This window comes from Amblyomma americanum, chromosome 11 (genome assembly GCF_052857255.1).
Source record: "Amblyomma americanum isolate KBUSLIRL-KWMA chromosome 11, ASM5285725v1, whole genome shotgun sequence".
Taxonomy (NCBI): Eukaryota; Metazoa; Arthropoda; class Arachnida; order Ixodida; family Ixodidae; genus Amblyomma; species Amblyomma americanum.
Window position 1 is genome coordinate 70,128,978 of NC_135507.1, and position 14,764 is coordinate 70,143,741.

Genomic DNA, 14,764 nt, shown 5'->3' on the forward strand with positions numbered 1-14,764 from the left:
TGGAACAACACGCAGTGCTGACACCAGGAGTAAGTCAACTTCAAATTATTTTCCATGAAACTGCTAAGAAAGGCTCGCTGTGGAGTGTGAGTAAATTTTAAAGGCAGTAAACTTTACGCGACCCAGTCCTCAACCGAGCACCACACACAGCAATAGATAAACAGCTCACCGTGTAACTTGAGAGTAACTGAAGCTGCGCAGGTAAATTAATTTTCAATTTATCATTTTCTAATGCAAATGCGCTCTTCGCCCCCATCGTAGCAAAGAAACCGGAAGCTTCTTAAAATGAGCTCATGAGCATATCATATTTTATATAGTCTTTCTCTCCACAAATGATATGAAATCAGAATAGCACCTGCATGCACGAAAATACCCTCCATGATTTGCATTTTTATACGGAAAATTTGAAATTGGGTCTTTATAGTAAGTGGGGGTATTAAAACAAATATTTCTGCAGCTGCTGTCTTAATAAAATGCAAGTAAATTGTTTTTGGGCCGAATTAGTGAATTAAACAATAGTAGAAGAGCAGCTCGTTCTATGTGGGAAAAAGTAGAATTCAATACAAATAAAGAAATCTACCCTTGCATGATGATGTATTTTAGGGGGAGCTTTATTATACAAACGGCCGCCTTATGGTTCCTATATACACGTAGAAAACATAGACTACATGCGACAAGAACAAAAAATTTTTCTACGTTACCTAGGACACTATCAAAAAGCACAGATAGGGTCGACTTGAAAGCAAGAACTTATAACGCGCTATATAGAACCCCTAATGTTGATCATGTAACTCACGAGCTGTGGACGCGAAAACTACTTCGTAGCCCCTGGTCGCGTACTTACACGCTGTTGCAGCACAAAGCCCCAAGACAAATAGTGCCAGCTTCATCTTTGATGTCCAGCTTACACGGTCTTTAATCGGCACACATTTTTATAACGTAACGTCTAGCGACATCAAATAAACAAGCGCAAAACGTGCAGGTCGTTAGGAGTGAATTTCTTTAAGAACGCAATTAATTTCGACAAAAATAGTATCGCGGGCAGTGCCCTTCGTTTGTAGAAGCAGTGTTATTCTATCTTGAAAAGGGCAGGCAAAAAAATCGTAGTTTCCAAGAAAAAATGACGACGAGATGTAATGAACGCCGGTATACTGCAGTGATCTGCTTTCAGAGCGCAGTTTCACTTAATTGCGGCACACACTCTTCAAGAAGGCGAACGAACCTATTTTGCCACTCCGCAACATAGAATTTGCTCGAACTATGGCTACTGCCATGTCCAATGTTTTCTGCCATATCGGCTCCTTTCAATTTACTCGTCTTAGCACTCAGTGCAAAACAGCGCAAAAAAACGTAGAACATCGACGACACACAAGAGCCGGCTTAAAACAATTGCTGCATGAACCCAGCCTGGTCATGTGCTGGTTTGCAATGTGGATACTGCGCGTGACTCAATTGCTGCAAAGCGAGAAAATAAAAGGTTTTAAATTGAATAAAGATAAGAGGTAGAAATGAGGGCAAGGATAGGGACTAAAGCCAATAAAGAGACAAGGTAAAACAACCGAATGTTCCTTGTGTTCTTACAGTTTGCAGTTATTCGTCCTATACTTGCGATGCATTCCCAAACCGCCGTTGGTAAACTTCTCATAACCAGCTGTTGTAATCGCCGCAGTTTCTTACAATAATACAGGGCGAACAAATGTTTCTAAGGTAGCAAAGAGTAATTTCTTTCAGGGTCAGCAAAACATTGTGTTCGCACTGTAAGTAATCGGCTGCTGAAATCCTGTTTCGACCTTACCAAGGTGTTTTACAATGTCCAACACACCGTCATACTGTACGCCTTGTCCAACCTAGGAGTAGGGAGTGTTGCTCATAATAAGCAGTATGAACATTCGCATAAAATATTTACAGTTTCAGACATCCTAAGTATTTACGACAAGGTAACTTATAATTCAACTTAATAGGGTAGAACATTGGGCCAGTTGGCGTAGCGACATATTCAGGAAAACTTTGCGCAGATTAACACAGGAAGGGATGGAGAAACACGCACACACACACACACGAGCGCAAACTTGCAACCGTATTTTCAGAAACGATACACTGCCTTAAGAAGCAAAAAGGGCTCAAGCGCACTTGCTTGCGTAGGGTGAAAACAGTGGTCTATTGGGGATAAGCAGAAGCAATATTACGATATGGATTAACACTTTACGGCACTGCATGTCTATAGAAACTAAACAAACTGAGGCGCATACTTCAGAGAATATCAGCAAATCTCGCCTACCAAACCAGCAATCACAATAAAGCAGCCATAGACATTATGGAAGATTTTGAGAAGCTACTTGTCGACAAGTAGACTATCTTTAACATGTTATAAATATATTTTCTCCGGGGTTGATTTAAAATCCGCATGATTAAAGCACCACCTCACCGTTATTGGACAAGGTGTGTCACGGCCGCGTCTTCAACCCTCATGGCAAGGAAGGCCGCATATAGTATTCTCCTTATTAGTTAAAAATAAACTACAAACCAACCCAAGCATTAGCGGAACAAAACTGACTTCTTAAGTTTAGTTGTTAACTAAAAAGACTTGCGCATAAGACTGGAAAAAGGAAGACAAAGACGAGACGAGCGCTATTCTTGTTTTTTTCTCCTTTTCGTCCAGTCTTCTTCTCTAGGCTTTTTTAATTAATTATAAACCACCTACTAGCCCAGCTTTCTGCCTTGACATGCAGTTTATGCGATCAGAGTGTAACAGTATTAGTGCCCCAATTAAAAAACGTTTTGACATGTGCTTGATGTTTTTGTATCCTGTATAAAATTGTGCAGAATGAAAACTTTTCTTGTTTTATCAGTTTTTTAATTATTTGCCCCTCTCTACATCGCGAGAGCAATGTGTGCTTCTGCATTTGGGTTTTCGTTCCATTTATTTGTTAAAAATTGCGTTATGTGCGGTCATCAGATACCGACTACCCAGCCTACCACACAAGCGGTAAGGGTTATGCGGAATTTATCTCAATAATAGATATTATCTGTATTATATTCACATTATTACGCCTTTCTTTGGACACAAAACATGAGTTAAATATAATAGAGCCCGATACACTGCTTTAAAGCTCCGTTATATTGAGTTTAGGTGGGCCACATTGAAAGAGTTCACAGTATACTTCTCCAATTGCCGCAATTTTGTTATACTAATGGATTGCCACAGTCACTTCGCGCATCCTCACTGTATTGTATGATATGTCAAATTGTTTTGAATAAAAATGATGTCTTTCCTTCATAACGACTGGATGCGTACAAAAAGATAGCAAGAAAAATTCTGCGGTTTTACACTGCTCGAAAAGAATTGCCTGGGAAAATATCCGCTTGCACCTTCAAGAAAAGGTTTCTGTAAACACAATCACTTTATGCGTATCGAACGCCAATAGTTTTTGTTTAGTAGAATTTATTTACTAATGGTAGGCTGGACACTGAACATTTGATTTTTGTATAGGCAACCCAAATTTGACAATAGTAGGAGCTTTGACAAGTTAGGTCTGTTACCTGCAGCGTTCTCGTGTAATTTTCCTGGCTGCAGTACATGAAACTGATACCATGCGCCTCGATAATGCTGAAATGTGCGTTTGCTTTGTGTGTTTGCTGTGTGCTTGTGAAAATCAGGATTTTCTTAGTTATATGAAGTATCTGAAGTTATATGAAGTTATATGAAGTACCTGCTGTACCTGGAGGTCTGGCCACACCAGGGGACAGCGGGCCTCGCCGCGCGTCTCCACGGGGTGCCACTGGAGGCGGTGAACGGCCAGGTGATGGTAGAAGATTTGGCGAGACTCCCCCTAACCTTCTCACTCTGCGTCGTCGGATGGGACGAAGATTTTGATTAAGTTGGAAAATATCTGGCCACCTTGGGCCTCCATCGGCGCCCTGCTGGCTTGCATTGGGTGAATTTGCAGGTGAGAGTCTAGGCGAACTTGGTGGGGTATTGATGGCACGCTCCAAAATTTCAAGTAACTTCAAGTAAGAACTTTGTGCTCCTTGATCACTGGCACTCCGGCAGCTTCCTTTGGTAGGGTCCGTTTCGTTAGGAACGCAAACGCAAGAAACGCCGCTGCAAGTACCTTGTGGTCCGTCTGGATTACAGCTCTACAGAAGGGCAGAAAGAGGCAGAAGATAGAAGCATAAGGTCAAGGAAAGCTGGAAATAACAGACCTGGTTTTCATGCTTAGTTCGTAGGGATTACGTTAGTGAAAATTATACGATACCTTTTAACGCATGCCGCAAGGCTTACAAGTGTTCACCGGCGTATTTGTAACGGAAACACTCAAAGTGACAGGAAAACGTTATCTACTGTGGCGTTTTCTGTATAATGCGTTCACTAGCGCTCCACTTGCATGTGCTCCGTGATGCTCATGGCAATGCCTTCCTAAGGACCTCTGTTAGCATGTGGTGACATCCTTGCAGCTCTTTTACTGCCTCCGCACGTCCAACATTTGAATTTTATCACCGGGCTGACGCAGGCCGCGCCCGTTGCACCCCACAAATCTAGTTTCGCTTCTTTTTTATCTTCTGCTCTCATTGTCACCCTCTGAACCGCTGTTGGTTTGTCTCCTCCTTCTTTTGCCCTTCCTCTCATCATCTTACACTTGACTCCTAATAAAGGAGTGAATGGGAGCGTATCAGCTGCAGTGTAAGTCTTGTGATTACTCATATTCATTATTCGTTTTGAGCAGCGCAGAAGCTTCGCGTACTGAATCATGCTATAGGCACTTCTTGCCGCGAACATTCTTTCACCCATCCTGGCCTCTCCTTTTGTGATAGCCGCCAACTTTGGCGCACATACTTCATGCAGTGGCCTGGGTAGACCAGCGACTGGACCAGCAAGCGAATTTGCGCCCGGACGCGTCAGTTGCGCCATGCGAACCTCCTCCTTTCGTCATTTCCTGTCCTGCTCCTTTCGCGTTTCCTTCGACGCGCTTTTTCTTGCCAAACCTTTTGCAGCTTTCGTTCTCTTTACCTTACAGGTAACAGCGACAACACCGCAACAATGCCCACAGTAGAAAATACTTAAAACACGTGCAATGCTTTTCAAGGTTTTGTTGCTCATTAGTACGTTTATAATTTTGACACAATATATATATCTAAAATTGAGAAAACTACATACCTGCCGTTAGCCGCATTCATTCTTCTATCGCTATAACTACCACTCACCGAAGGAAAAAGGCATCTGCCATATTCCTAGAATAATTTACATTGCGCAGAGCCAGCTGTCATCACCTTAGTATGCAAACATCCTGATCTAGTCCGCCCATCTGGCTCTCATATGCCGTCTGCTCCGTCTGCCTTTTCACGGAACATTTCGCATGCCCCTAAGCGAGCATTATCTTCCGTTCACATTACTCGCCTTGTACACCAGCATATTTCTTCTTCAACTATATTAAAAGAATAAAAATAAAAGTTTAAACCTTCAAAACTTTATCTCGCTTTAATTCACATATCCACTCAGCGTGCTTCCTGCCTCTTAATGCTTCGCCAATCATTTTTATTTTGATTGCTAGCTGTCCTGCTTTTAAATGGATGCCAAGGCGTTTCGTTCGCGTAGAAGTTTTCGCGTCATAGGCGACTATAGGCAACACGCAACTCTTCTATGCTTTCTTTTGCAGGGAAAGTGGAAGGTGGCCTTTCGTTGGCAGATAGTTTCCACCAAATACGCTCCACTTTATTCTTATTATTCTAGTCACTTAACACGTCTATTTCTGGTCAGCAGTTACTACCTGCCCTATGTAGGACTCTTTCCCAACAACTACCAGTGCTTCGCAACTTACCGACTTACCTTAACATTTCGTGCATTTTTGACATTATAGCACATTTTCAATTTATTCATATTATACTCTTACAGCCAGTTCATGTTGCACAAAGCAAGCTATGTCGTAAGGCTCCTGTTGGTCTAATGCGGGCAACCTATGCCAGCCCCGGTGGAACCTATGCTGATTCTGCAACGCCGGTCCTCGTCGGCCCCCAGTGGGCTGCCGACAAACGCCCCAAGCGGCCCATTTGGGACAGCTGCAGGTAGCTCATGTGGGGCTTCCTACATAAGACCACCATTGCTTGATGTGGGTAGCCTGCCCAGCAGCTCTATTGGTCCCATTTTTGGTGAGATGTGGGCAGCCCCTGAGGACGAACGTAAGGTTTCTTCTCGGTTGTTTCCTAAAAAATCAATGTTTGAGAGATGCGGTTTCTCAATGGCAAATACAGGCGTGCCACGTGGTCGTTACAGGCGACCAAGGTGGATATTTTAGGGCAGAATTCAACCTCAAATTCTTCAATTGTACCTTCAACGCATAAAGTAATGCCCTATAGTCGGATGCAACTTAAGCCTGCAGTGAAGCTCCGCGCACATTAAGGACCGCCGCACAGAATTCCTGCGCGGCAAAAAGTTGTCCATTAAAAAACATTTCTTGTTATCTGAACAAGAAACCAAACGGAAGAAAAATATGTTCCAAATTTTTGGTAATTTGCTTCACAGTAATATAGTCAAACATTAAAAAGTTGATTTCGTTCACTGCTATATTTTGCGAGCGGAGTAATACAGTACGACGCGGACCGTGTCTCTGTTTTAGTAACTGCTGATTATTAAGTTGGATCCCAATGCGATTTTTATTTTTAAATGTCAGCCGGACGCAAGCAGCCGACATATAATTTCCTTCTAAGCACGGGACAATATCGGCAATTGTGGTTGCCTACACTATCTTATATCTCACCTTGCGCTTGCAGCCCACTTTATTTTTGTGCATTGCCAGCACGGCTTTTTTGTGTACCAAACTATAATGCTGTATGGATAATCTCAGGTAGTACAGTGCATCCTGCTATGGGGGCACAGTTGTTCCCGCGCATAGTCTCATTATTTTGCACAATTTAGTTCAGTATGAGAGACAAACTGAGTAATTTTTAGCAACCGAGTAAAGATGCTGGTTTGTTTGTTCATAGAAGGACAGGGTTAATTGGACATACATGGGAGAGGTCTTTGCCCTGCAGAGGGTGTAGTAAGGCTGATGATGATGATGATGATGATGATGAAAGATGCTGATATAAAAGTTATCTATAAGAGTAATTTGTAAGTGCATATGCATGTCTTAAAAATTAGTGAATCGATGAATTTCACGCGTAATAAGATGGATGTACGCCGGTGGGCTCTGCGCCGCTGTAGCCATTACAGAACCGTCTGCGGTTCCGCGGCTGCAGGTGATGAAGGTTCGAGCCACGTTGGCCGTGACACCACCTTTAGCAGGCACTGAGCTCTTCCGACACTGGGGCTTCGTTTGCAGCGGGGTTTACGGAGCTTCACCCAAGCGGACACCCTAAAGAAAGCCGGGCGCCAGGCCGGCGGACGCTTGTACCCATTTTTACCGATGGGTGTCCGGCGGTGGGTTTCGAACCGACTACCTCCCGCAGCCGAGACGGGCGCCCAAACCACTAGGCCACGGCTGCGAATTTGCATTCGCAGTCCCATTTGGGCTTGCTGCGTTGCATATCGTATAGCGCTCGGTTTTGTTTTGCATGTGCCCGGAAGACCCCAACAAAGGACCGATGCGTGAACACCCACTGTCATGCATCGGCACGGCCAATGTGAGACTTTACCTGCTTGGCATGTGCAGTGAAAATTACGCTTGGCGAGGTTTTTGTCGCACACAGCCCACATTTATATTTCACCAGTATTCAAGTACCCTAGAAGGAACCATGTGAGGAACATGAGGGGCGCCCTTTTTCCAGCCCCACCACGGCCTATAACGGACCCGCAGAAGTTTCGTGTGCGCAGCCTAAATCGAGCAGCATATCTTTTTCAGCATAAAGGCCACATTGGCTTTTCGTCAACTCTGAAGTATCCGAGAAGGAACTAAGCTGGGCAAAATGTATGAATGTAGTCTGAGACATCCTCAGCAACACTGATATACGAACCATGTAGAACCAACAGGCGTAACCCCAATTTGGACTGGGCCACTTGCTAACTGAAGGGGGTCGACGTAGGTTCTATAAAGCTATCGCTACCCCCACTTTAACGCGTGGGACCCGCGGCGGCTACTGTTGTGTGCTACTTGCAACCGGTCTGCTTTGCTTGCCATGGTTTGCCATCCGTGCCCCTGAGTCACTGAACAAATTAATGTCGGCAGGCTATCACATATGTCTCCGTATTGTCCAAAAAGAGTAGTCACACATTCATTCTAATTCACTTCTCTGAGTAGGTTTTGTAAGCACACGGCAAATAATATATGAAAGATCGTTTATTTCTGTCTGATTCACAACTGATTGTGATTTTAACGTACAAGCTTCATAGTGGACATTTGGTCAACACCCGGGGTTCACAAAAAATTCCTCATTGGTCGACGACAATGTGACGTCAATAGCATATTACCCAGCGGCGGCAATTGAAAAACCCAGCAACGATAACAAAGTAGAATAGTGATTGTGACACTGCATGACTCCTCAGTGGTCTACATTATCGTGACGTTAATCCACCACCAGTATGTAGTGCCTCTGAACAAAGAAAAGCATTTACGCTGACAGGAAAAATCGTCGAGCCAGGATTGGAACCCCTGCCCATTGGGTCGTGAGGCGGGTACGCTACCTCAAGGCAACTGTGAAACGTTCGTTCAGTGCGGTTGTTTTGGGGGAGCTTTATGCGACAAACACACCGCATAGCTAGCCACGCTTTCTCATTAGGCCTTTAAAAATACATGAATGTCTCCGGTATGTTGGCACTTCCATAGGTAAGAAACATGGGGGGTTGCGCAGCCGCTCCCGATATTTTGCAGTATCTGTGCTCCCGTTTCTTCTCTGTACTTGCTCCTCAATATGTACACACGTGCGAAAGGTTGCCACTGAGTTTAATGCTTTCTCATGTTTTGGGGAGGCTAAACGGAGGCTTTTCTTTAAAGAGCACGCATCTGTCTAGTGCTTTGAAGGCTCCCTGAGTCATTCGGCATCAAAGTTCATACTGCTTTATTCCAATTACTGATTACCATAGTGATTACAGTTGCCATCCGTATAAAGGGAACAAGAAGCCTGCAAAAAAACAGGTTTTAGGTTTTTTCTCTACTAAAGTGCAAAAAGAACTCTTTATGACGTACGCCAACAGAAACACTGATAATAGGGCACTCGTTATTTACATGCTCAAACGTTGTTCCTTTATTTTTTATGGCTTTCTACCTTCTTGGCAGCGGAGTAAGATGATGGTTCTGCAGTTTTTTTAGGTACTCGACGACCTCTTTTACATAAATAAGGATGTCTTTAGTGTTCTTCGAAGATTACGGTATGCTCGATGTCGTGAGGCATTGCGTGGGCAAAGTGGTACTTTTTTATTGAATGGCTCTTTACCGAACCATACACAGATTTGTCTCTGGTTACCTGCCGCAATGATTGACTGTCTATTAGGCTCAAAGTTTCAAGTTCTGTCCATCTTTTGTTGCCTGTATTTACTTCAAAATGGCGTCTTTAAGTTGGAATTCCTAGAGGTGACATATTACAGCCAAAACGACAAGCGTTCGATATTTTGAGTTAAAAACATCCAAGTTCCGCATGTATTTATTGCTTAGCTGGTTTCGAAATGAGACAGAAAAGTTAACTGAAAAAGTAAGCGTTTTTTTTTATTTCAACGGCGATTATAGTATTTGAGTGTGGCATCTACACCAATTTAACCGGACCGTTGCTTAGTGCGTATAGATGGAGGGCAGCGCTTTGACAAACAGTAGCTGCCTTAACGAGCGAGATATGAATACTCTAGCTCGACTACTTTAGGCACACAGATTATCTCACTTATAAGTTCCAACTTTTCGTTCTTTCAATCTGCTATTATTTACTTTTAATTTCTAAGGGATATCCTCCTCCTGAAACAGCTATGGCACATGTATATGTAAAGTCGCATTGATTCGGATTGACTGGCTGAGTCGTCTGTCCATATTTTGTGTGTTCGAAATATGTATTAGATACGCGTATTATATCTGATGATGGGGATACGACCTATTACCATTTTAGAGCACTATGTGGAACATAGTGTGGATTTTATGTTGATGCAGTGTGTTTGACGTAAATTCTGTTTTATGGCATCGGTGCAAGTACTGATTTTTAACCTAAATGTTTTCTCACCAGCACAAACCTTTAGGCGCCTGCTGGGGCTAGAACTTTTTGTACACAAGGGCTGCTCAAAATGGGCTAAGACATTGAAAACAATAAAAAACATTATAGCCAAGAGCAGAGCGCAGGCGTGAACATCGCGACGGAACTGTTAGTAGTAAGAACTAAACCATTCTACCACCCCCAGATGCAATCCTTACAAGATAGTATATGTGGGACATCGGGTTTCCTTTTAGGTCGTATAGCAGAAGTGTAGTAGAACCCCGGGAAATCTTAATGGTCAGACGGGCCACGACAATAGTTTCCCGCTGAGGTTATGCGAAAACCTGCTGATGGGAAATGAGTCCGATCAAAGAGCGGTGGTGTGGGCATTTCCGAAAAGCCAGTTCTCGTCTACTGAGTCGGAGTACCTGAGATCAAACCCGACTCGGGCACCCTCGTTTCGATGGAGGCTGCTGGCCCGTGTGCTGTGCGATGTCAGAGCGCGTTACATATCCCCAGGCGGTCAATATTAATCCAGAGACCTCCACTACGGTACCTCTTTCTTTCTTCTTTCACTCCCTCCTTTATCATTGCACCTACGGTGCGGTTCGGGTATCCGCCGAGATATGTGACACAGATACCGCGCCATTTCCTTTCCTCGAAAACCAATTTTTCATTCTCCACCGGATTGCCTACAATTTCACAAAAAACGTTTCTTTATTTTTATCGCTGTTCCTTATCAATGAAATCTTTATCCACGCGTTCAGCTTCCTTGCGCTTCAAGGTTAGAAAATTGAGATTAAAGAAAAACGTATCCTATTCTCCACTGCTTTAGTTTTCAGCAATATCTTTATGTGATAAGTTTACATCACCTCTAACCTCAGCAAAACAAGACGCCTCTCGAAGGCAAAAGTGACTGCTGTTACTTTTGTTCAAGTCTAACGCTTAATCCATGAGTTAATTGCACCATACTTCATTATTGCTCTGCAGTATGCATCGTTCTTCGGTTCAACTCAATCCGCCTTCACTTGTTCCTTAATACTGACTACACCAGATATGCAAGAGCGCTAACGCTTTATGTTAACTTGAAATACAAATATTATATTTGAATCAGCTCGCTTTCGGGGTTATGAACTTCGCAGATTAGACGGCCCATTCTCCGCAGTGACATTTTCAAACCATGGGACGACATATGTATCTTTTGGCGGACGAGCAAATAAAGAAACCCGCCTTCTGTCCTTCTGAATGGGGAAGACCCGCTAACAATGCTCCAGTCAAGTCGGTATGCACTGAAATCATTGAGGCATAGAACGGCAGGAGGAGGCCTCAAACAAAAGGCCTTAGACATCCATCAATCTTTTTAAGAGCGTCTCTTTAACGCCCGAGAGGTGTAGAAATAAGTGGTATCTTTACTAAACGAACTATCTGATACATTCATAATCCAGCAAAAATAGCAGGCACGATATTATTTAACAAAGTGCTGTCAAAACAACGACGCCCCTATTCAGCGGTATCAGACGCCCTGTATTATGCAAGCTTTGTAGTTATTTGTACGCATCCTCTATACTTACCATAGCTGGACAAGTCTCGCCATTGACGCAGCCAAACTCCCACGATGTTACTCTGCATGATGGAAATAAAATCTTTTTAGTGAAAAAGTTTCGCTTATTATCAAACAAAAGTGATGTCTTGCTACAATTTTTATCGTCATCTATAAAATTTCAGTTGCAGTTTGAGCTGTATTCTCCAAAAGTAACCAAGCAAGGGCGCTTGTTTCTTAGCAATGTATTTATTAATTTATGCACCCCCTTAGCTCTAAATGCTTATAACTTAAGCCGGACCAGTGCGCTCATCTTTGGAGAAAATCAAGTTGTTTGGCGTGCCGTAAGGGCTCCACTATTGGAACTGAGAGGAGCAAACCTTGTGGCCTAGTTACTTCGGGCAAATACCTTACATGCTATTCTTAAATACCCACTTACAGCAGAGTAAGTGGCATGCACAGGTTTCGGTCAAATTATTTATAGGGAATACAAGTAGCCCAAGAGTACAGGCAACCCACCTTGTCTAGTCAAAGCCACGGATACAATAGCTTCTTGAATAATACACTGCCCAGAAACACGACATGTGTTTAGTTGTTGCAGAAGCGCAATTTCATTTTCTTTTTGTTTCCGACCCACCGAGATACGGACTATCGTCGCGGCTCAGTTGTATGCATAGGTTCTCTAAAACTCTTATACGTGTTGATGTCTGTCTTCACACGTAACAACTCCTCAACTACGGACTACCGGACGTAAAGTACTGCTGTAGCTAATGTGTTGTAATATAACGCAAAGTGTTTAACGTCTTCAGCTTTCCAGAGTTGCAGTCTTCTGAGACAGCCGCCTTTAACGGTAGACTGGCCGGGAGCTTTGCTCCTCCACATGGTAGGACAAGCATCAAAAGGCTGTTTGGGTGCCCAAATCTATAATGACTGCGTGCATTACGGTCTTGACGCGAGTTTTACTTTACCCCTCCCTCCCTCCGCCAAAAAAAACGTTGTCTTATAAATTCTCAACTATAATGGATCGGATAATTTATTTTAATTCTGCGGGCAGGAGAACTGCCTTTTTAAGGGTGTAATGTAAGCTCCGACCTATTTTTCGGTAAGCTTACGAGACAGCGCCTGTCGGCGTCACAATTTTGTAGACGCGTCGACTGGTCTGCAGCCGACAGTTAAAGTTAGATTAGAGAGCAGCTTAAGGATATTTTTCAAACTACTGGTATTTAAGTTATCGCTCGTCTGTGCACACTTATTTCTGCAGAAGCAATCCTCTATACCATAGCAGTGACAGTGAGTGGTGGCTTACAATGCAGTGCATAACACGACTACTCGGCAGAAACTTTACGTGTATAGCACTGACACCTTATTTAAAGCTAATAGTTCCCTTTACTCACTGATGGTGCTGAAATGAATATATGTAAATTCTCTGACTTTCGGCTTCAAAAGGCATTCTATTGTTTCGGCAAGTCCCACAGCACGAACCTACCTTTATCATTTCCAAAGTAATCATTGCACATATACATACATGAAACTAGAGAGTGACACTTATATTTTGTAGCCTCATACTTACAATACAGAAAGCAGGCAGATTGCCAGCCTACTGAAGCAAAGTGGGCGACAATTCATATTGTCCGAACCGTAAAGCAAAGCACCGCTTGGCGCTTCGAAAGTCCGTGGACCATTGAACCTAGCGGGTGCTTTTATAGGAATGAAAATCCTCCCGGCAAAAGCAGCAAAACAGCCATATTGAATTTATAAATATTTTCAAATCAGATATATTTCCCTGCGTGGCCTTTATGTATATCCATGCCCTTCTCCTAGTAATGCCAATACAAAAAAGCAATATACATGCCGTCGCTTTCGGATCAGTCAGCAGTTACATATCGCAGTTCTGTGTATTGAAATTTATTGTGAAGCGGGAGCTGCACACTATCGTTAGAGTTCAAAGCGCTACGAGCGTAGTCAGAACATTAGAAAAGTTAGATTAAAATCTAAAATGTCGAGTTTTGCATAAAGCAATATTTAAGCCAACCAAAAACTATCTAGGCACTCAAGGTTGGCTTGTACAATTCCGACCTCCGTATAATTTTAGCATAATACGACGGATGAAAAGCGCTAATAGAACTGCCTATAACTGTAAACTAGAAGTGAACACTTATGAGGTTAGACTTATTTAGAGGAGTGAGACATTTTCAAAATGCTGCATTTTTATATCCTTACAAAGAAAGTCTTCGCCAGTGATGCCTACATATACAGTGTGTCCCAGCTATATGGACGGTTTATTCACAAAATGGAAAGTCTTAAGATTGATTATAGAGTCTATAAAACGTATATATAAAATCTAAAGACTGCTGTTACAGTTATACTTATTGTTATTTATATTGAACTTTTATTTTTATGCAGTCGCCGCGCGAAAGCGTGCATGTACGTGTTTTTTTTTGTATTTCGTGGGCAACGGCAGTGAGCGATGGAAGCCAATACGTAATAGATAAAAAGTAAGAAACTGTTAAATTGAACGTTTTGCGCTCCTCTCTACAACACTCATTGGAATTTTTTGCCTATCTATTTGGTTGTGAACTTTGTTAATTACCACGACAAATTATGCAATTAAGCACAATGTGAAAAATAGTTTGACTTGTTCCATAGAATAGCCAGTAACATGCATTTGGTCGCCTTGTCTTACAGTACAGCGAGAAATTTTTAAGCCCTGGCTGAGGTTAGCTACTGAGTGACTCAGCAAATCTCAGATTATTTAGGTATTATTCATTAACTCTTATCTCCAGCTGTTCCCAATTCATGCCTCGGAATACCCCTTGTAAACATACGGCGAATAGCATTGGTGAGATCGCGTTCCATTGCCTGACGCCTTTCCTTTCTGGAATTTTACTGCTGACTTTATGGAGGACTATGTTAGCTGTACAGTTCCTATATATATCTTCCAGCATTTTGACGCAAAGCTCATCTAAACCCTGGTTCCGCAATGCCTGTACGACTGCTGAGGTTTCCATTGAGTCTAATACTATCTCGTAATCAATGAAGGCTATATATAAGGGTTGGTTATATTCTGTGCATTTCTCTATCATCTGATTGATAGTGTGAAATTTACCCATTGTGGAATATACT

At 42.7% G+C, this 14,764-nt stretch overlaps 1 long non-coding RNA gene across 1 annotated transcript; it reads right to left on the reverse strand.

Moving 5' to 3' along the window:
- Positions 1–3,959: 3,959 nt before the first annotated feature.
- LOC144111512 (uncharacterized) lies at positions 3,960–13,280 on the reverse strand. Its single transcript, XR_013310071.1, has 3 exons — positions 13,212–13,280; positions 11,673–11,724; positions 3,960–4,137 (listed from the first exon to the last, which is right to left on the reverse strand). It is a non-coding gene; the product is annotated as an uncharacterized LOC144111512 (long non-coding RNA).
- Positions 13,281–14,764: the final 1,484 nt, after the last annotated feature.